The sequence below is a fragment of the Nannospalax galili genome, unplaced genomic scaffold (genome assembly GCF_000622305.1).
Source record: "Nannospalax galili isolate Female #2095 unplaced genomic scaffold, S.galili_v1.0 scaffold72, whole genome shotgun sequence".
In the NCBI taxonomy this organism is placed as follows: domain Eukaryota; kingdom Metazoa; phylum Chordata; class Mammalia; order Rodentia; family Spalacidae; genus Nannospalax; species Nannospalax galili.
In genome coordinates, this window is record NW_008336933.1 from 6651682 (window position 1) to 6658225 (window position 6544).

Genomic DNA, 6544 nt, shown 5'->3' on the forward strand with positions numbered 1-6544 from the left:
TTCTTTCTTTCTTTTTCTCTCTCTCTTCTTCTCTTTCTGTCTTTTTGAGACAGGGTCTCCTTGTAGCCCCAGCTGGCCTAGAACTCATTATGTAGACCAGGCTGGCCTTGAACTCACAGAGCTCCACCTGCCTCTGCCTCCCTAATGCTGGGATTAAAGGCGTTCATTACCACCCACAGCTAAATCCCCATTTCTCATTCCTTAACACAGATAGGAAAGGTTTAATGATATAGGAGCCCATCCAATATAACCCTCCAAGGTCTTCATTAAATGCTAATGCTTTGAAGGAGGACCCAGACCCAGTGTTTGGTCCCCAGGTTGAATAAAAAGTGGTGGTTTAAATCTCATAATACTGTTTTACAAAGAGTATCTCACAGAATTTCACTGCTCCTCAGCAAATTCTGCCCAACAAAACCTTTGATCCTAGGAGAATGAGGCAGGAGGCATTTATAATTTTTTAAAAAGTCATTATGAAATTGTATGTTTCTTGATTTGTAATCATCTGCCTTTTGAATATGGTGTTCTGAGTCAGAAAACTCCCAGAAATTCATGTGTGAGCTCACCTTGCATATGAACATGTGGTTCGTGGTTACTGATGTGGATGGACATTTATTATTTTATTATTATTATTATTGTCTTGATATCATAACCATTTATTATATATCTTTTAAAAAATATCTACTTTTGGGACTGGGGAGATGGTTCAGTGATTAAGAGCACTGGCTGCTCTTGCAGAAGACCCAGGTTCGATTCCCAGCACCCACATGGTGGCTAACAACCATCCTTAATTCCAGTTCCAGGGGATCCAACATCCTCTTCTGACCTCCTCGACCATTGCATGACACAGGTCCACTTACATGCATGTAGGCAATATATTCATACACATAAAATAGAAATAAAATATTTCTTAAAAATCTCTATCTTTTCTTACTTTGTTGTCTTTTAATATCTCTAGTATTTAAATGTATAACACATTTGTAATAATTTCATGGAGGAATTGATTCATCAGTGATAACAATATTTTACTACTTTGATCCAGGTTTGCAAAAAAATTCACATCCCTTTGTGGGTTGTTTGGTTGGGCAATTACGTCTATTCTGTGCCTAAGACATCCAATCGGCTCACCTACAGCAGTTCTCAAGTACTGGAAATTTTTTTCTTAAACTATATATTTTATCTACTTCTCAAACTCTATATGTATTAAATAATGTATATATGTGTTTTATGTGTGTGTGTATATATATATATATATATACATAAGAGTATGCAAAAGGAACAGCAGTAGAGAATACAGAAAGATGGGAGAGAGTGTAAAGGAAGGAAAGTATATTAGAATTTAAGATTTTTGTTAAAATTACCCTTTGATCTTTATATATATGTGTGTGTGTATATATATATATATATATACATATATGTGTTAGATGTGTATACTTGTGTTTTGGGTGTATATCCAGCACATATACATGTGTGTTTATATGTGCACATATGTATTTGTGTGTGTACATGTATTTTTGTGTGCATGTGCTTATGGGTAATGCATTTGTATGTTTTCATTATATGTGTACATGTGTATATACATCTGTTGTGTGTATTTGTAGGCATGTAGGTATACATGCAATTTAAAACTCTCCTCTGCCCACCACTCTTTCTCCCACACCGGCACCTGGACCTGGATAGAAGGCTGTGGTCTGCTCTGGGACACTCCTCCTGCCTCGCTCCTGAATCCACCTCCTACAGGATGAGGAGTGGCAAGAGCAACTAGAGCATCAGTGAGCACTTGACGCCCTTGGTGCTAACAACGGTGGCCATCTTTGGTCCAGACTGGTCCAATTTTGTGCTGGCTCCCTCTATGACATGGTGACTTCTGCACACATAGTGTATGTGGTTTGAAAGCTGGGTTGGGCTTGTCGCTCATTCTTCGTCACTGAGTATCATTCAGAATGGGGCCACCGTGTGCCTCCTGGGCTCAGACAGTGGCCCATGCCCTCAATCTCCTAAATTGAGCCTCCTCCCAGTGACCCCCAAATCCCTCCTAGCTCACCCTCCTTTGTGTTCTTGTCCAGCTCCTGTGCTCCCTTGTGCTAAGCCACAGAAAACATGGACATCCTTTTCCATCGTCTCTGAATGCCAAAGAGAACTGCATCAAGGCCCATCCATATTCTTCTTCCTCACTCAAAGCCCATTAAAACATGACCCTTCAGTATTCTGCCAGCAAAGGTTATTCCAGAAAGCCTCTCTCCTGAGGAATTTCCCACAGAGCAGGTTCCCATTACTACATAGACATGGGATCCTAAACTCCAGGGAAGATATGACAGGCCTCCCCCAGGAAAGGTCCCTACTTTCTCCCTGTGCTCATGCAGAACAAGAGCCAACCAATGGATTGCCTGTCTCACAGGCATGAAAAGCAGGCTTATAAGGAAAGGTATGAGGCCCCAGCCTGCACTCTGTAGGATATTCTCATCTCCACAAAAAGTTCTCTGGCTGTTACACATACACCTGGCTCTGTGCAAACAGTCCCTCCACAGCAAGGAAGTGGGAAAGCCATGCATTCCCCATTCTAACCCAATGAGCCCCTTCCTCTTCCCTCCTTGGGAATGTGAGAAGTTAGGAGTTAAGACCTTATGTAGTATTAAACACTGCAGTTGTTATTCAGTAACCAGAAACTAAATTTCCAATGCTGACACTCCATGTCCTTGCCTAAATCTCTACTTTTGATGCAAAATATTGTCAGTGCCAATGAGGTCCCACAATCTCAATCAGTTGTTCTTGACATACTGTATTTACAGCCAGAACTTTGATTGGAACCCCTAAACATCTCCAAAAGCACAGCTGAAATATCACCCAATCAACTAACAACTCCTGATGCTTCCCCCAATCTAGGCAAACCTGAGATACAGCACAGCTGAGCATACAGAAGAGAAGTGCTCAAAGCACAGTCTGGTATCACCATCATCCTTACTGGTCTCCCAAGGACACTGTGCTATGATACCTGGCCAACTCCAAACAATGGCAATGTCATATATCTTCACTCTGGTCCAGCTGCCTTCTTGCCCTTCACTATGACCTTGAGTTGTGCTAGAAAGAACGGGGGATCAAGGAGAGAAAAGCCTTCATCCTCCTACACCAAATCTGTACCCACATCTGCTCTTCGTGTTCCTTATTATAATAATGGAGCCCTCTCCTATCCCAGCATCAGTGTAAAATCATCTAAAAGGTTTCATGTGTATTCCACATCCTCTTGTGACTTCCAAGGACCTGATTTCTTTGATGAGTCAATAGTATGTGCCTATATGACATTCTCTCATACACACGCCACCATCATCATTGATCTTTTCCTCAGTTCATCTTTATATCAAATGTCTTAGCTTGATAAATGCACACCCTATCTTAGTGTGTTCCAGATCCATAACAAAATACAACAGAATAGGTGTCTTAGAAACAACAGAACTTATCTCTTAGAGTTCTGGAGACTGAGAAGGTTCAGATCAAACATACTCTGTGTGTGGTGAGGGCTTTCTGGTTCTAGATGATGCCTTCTTTTTTAATATTTTTATTTCTTATTTTTATTTTATGCTTATGAGTGTGTTGCCTGCATGTATGTAAGTATACCTGTGTCATGCAATGCCCACAGAGGTCAGAAAAGGGCATCAGATCTGCTGGGCCTGGAGTTACAGACAGTTATTAGCCACCATGTGGGTGCTGGAAAGTGAACCCAAGTCTTCTGCAAGAGCAGCCAGTGCTCCTAACTGCTGAGTCATCTCTCCAGCCCACAGATGATGCCTTCTTTCTGTGTCCTTACGTGGTGGAAAGTATGGACAAGCTCTTTTGGGTCTATTCTATAAAGGCGTCAATCTTATTCATGAGGGCTCGGCCCCTGAGACCTATTCACCTCCCCAGTGGCCTCATCTCTTAACATGTCATCTTGGGGGTTAGGATTTCAAAAGCTTAGGGGGACATAAACATTCAGAGCAAAGCACTCCCCCACCAGGTTCCTCCCTGTCTTTCCCTTTCCTTGACAACTAAGGTCCTGTGTTCTGTAAATTATCAATTTTCAGTTACCCAACCTGGTTTACACCCTCTCCCACGTAGGCCACCACTGCCTCTGTATGTCAAGGTCAAGGGCTGCTTTGGAAATTACTCATGGCAACTGACACCCTCTTCCCTACTCTTGAAACACTCTCATCTCTGGGTTTGAATGAAGCCCTTCTTTTCTGGCTTTGTCTTATCCGTTCTTTGAATCCCTCACCCCTTTCCTCCGTCTGATCCATTTTTCTACCAGTAGCTATGACAGACTTAAAATGTAAAATTTATCACTGCTCACCCTTCAAATGGCCTCAAAATACCTGCCAACCCCTGTGGCCTCAAAACCATGCCACCTCTTGGTCACATTGAGATTCCTTCCATGTCCTAGAGCTGTCACCATCTGTGCCTCAGGGGCTTTGCACAATCTGTTCTTTCCATCTGGAACACGCTTCCATCTCACATCCCAACTCTTCATCTTCCTAATTCCTGCCCTGATCCTTTTATGTCACTTCTTCCAAAAAGTTTTCCCAGGCTTCAGGTAGTTTCTCAGTAACAATTTCTCATAGCTCCCTCTACAGTTTTCTGGTAGTATTTAGCATAGTTTAACTAGCAGGTCCTGTGCATCCATCAATTCTACATTTGTGGGTTCAAATACCTACAGAGCAAAAATATTTTGGAAAAATTGCATCTGCACTGAGCATATGCAAACATTTTCCTTATCATTATTCCCTATGCCATATAGTATGACATCTTACATAACACTGATACCATATTAGGTATCACAAGTCATGTAGAGGTAGTTTAAACACAGAGAGGTACACTCAGGCTTTATGCTATTTTATGGAAGGGTCTTATGCAGCCATGGATTCTGGTATTCAAAAGGAGTCCTAGTACCAAACCCTTGTCAACACCAATGGACCACTGTTTACCTATTTGTGTATGACTGAAATACCCCTTGTCTTCCTGATAACTCTACAATTATCAAGAGGTTAGGAATCATGTGTCTTTCTTCCCAGAGCCTAGCATCCTTGTGACTCTCAGGAGATGCTCAACAGATATCTGCTAAATAAAAAGTTGAGACACAGTTTGCCTAGCATAATGAGACCTTGGGCTTCATCCTTAACATTACAGGAAAGAAAAAAAAAATAATGAATGCCAGGTGTGGTGGCACACGCCTTTAATCTCAGCTCTCAGCACTCGGGAGGCAGAGGCAGGCAGATCTTTGTGGGTTTGAAGCCAGCCTGGTCTACATAGCAAGTCCCAGGCTAGCTGGGGCTACAGGAAGACTCTGTCTCAAAAAAAAAAAAAGGATAAGTATTTTGAAGCAAAATTAAATTTCTAAAATAGGAAAGTATTGTTTTGGAAAAAAAACATTTTCCTATTTGAAAATAATTTCCTCAGTGTATGCTATCATACTTTTGGTAAACTTTATTTTCAAATAAAATGTTAGAAAAAAATTTTTCTCCTTTCAGGTCATAACAGTTATAACCTAACTAGTTCTAAAAAAATTTTTTTGAGGACTGAATAGGGAAAAAAGAAATAACAAATGGGTTATACACTACACAGTACTAAATAAAGTCAGTTATGAACAAGATTATGATGTTAGGTTTAATTCGGAGGAGGTATTTTACCTTTGATTTTCCTGGAAAAGAAATAGGCCAACTGATTGTTCACTGCCACAGTATGGAGCAGATGCCTTCATTTAGAAGCACCATGCATTCCACCGGAGCGACCCTGTCAAAGTCTCCATTTGAAAGGGAGTGTTTATTGATGCAATAATTGTATTCACTTACTGAAACCATCATGTTAGAAGGTGAATTTACCTACATTTTAAGTTTCATTGTTAAATACAAGATACAGATTCCTCAAAAGCTTAATGGACACATCTCCCAAACAAAAGGATTTGTTTTGGCTATACTTAGAAAGACAGCTAGCTCCAAAATGCGGTGTATTTGGGGAAAGAACTAGGGCCTGTTTCCTGTTGGGAGTCTTTTGAAATTGTCTGCCTCTTAAATCCCAGAAGATATCATATGAATACAGACTGGCCTCTCTTGGAGGAGATAGGAGGCAGGCAATTGATAAAACTCTACAGAGAGGTTTTAACTCGGCCTCTGCTAACGCAAGTAAGTTTCATTTGAGCTCAAAAACTGTGCTTAACGCACAATAATATGCTTAACATTATACTGCTAAGAGGGTACTTATTTGCATGTGATTTTTGCAAAATGAATTTACTAATTTAGAAAGGGTATCCTTTAATGTTTTCTATTTAGTGAATCATGCTAAAAACGTTTTCATAAAACTGACAAAGTGGTTCAACTGACCAACATCATGGTTTATTTTTCATTGAAACATGTTCAGTATACAGATCTTGCGTATATAAGCTCTCCAGAATCACCACATATCTTCCTGATGTTTAACACATGCTTTGTAACTGTCAAAAATGTGATAAAACTGTCAAAAGTCAACAGAGGAAGCTGCCAAAATTGTGAAACAGTCCAAGATCTATTCACCCAGTGACACC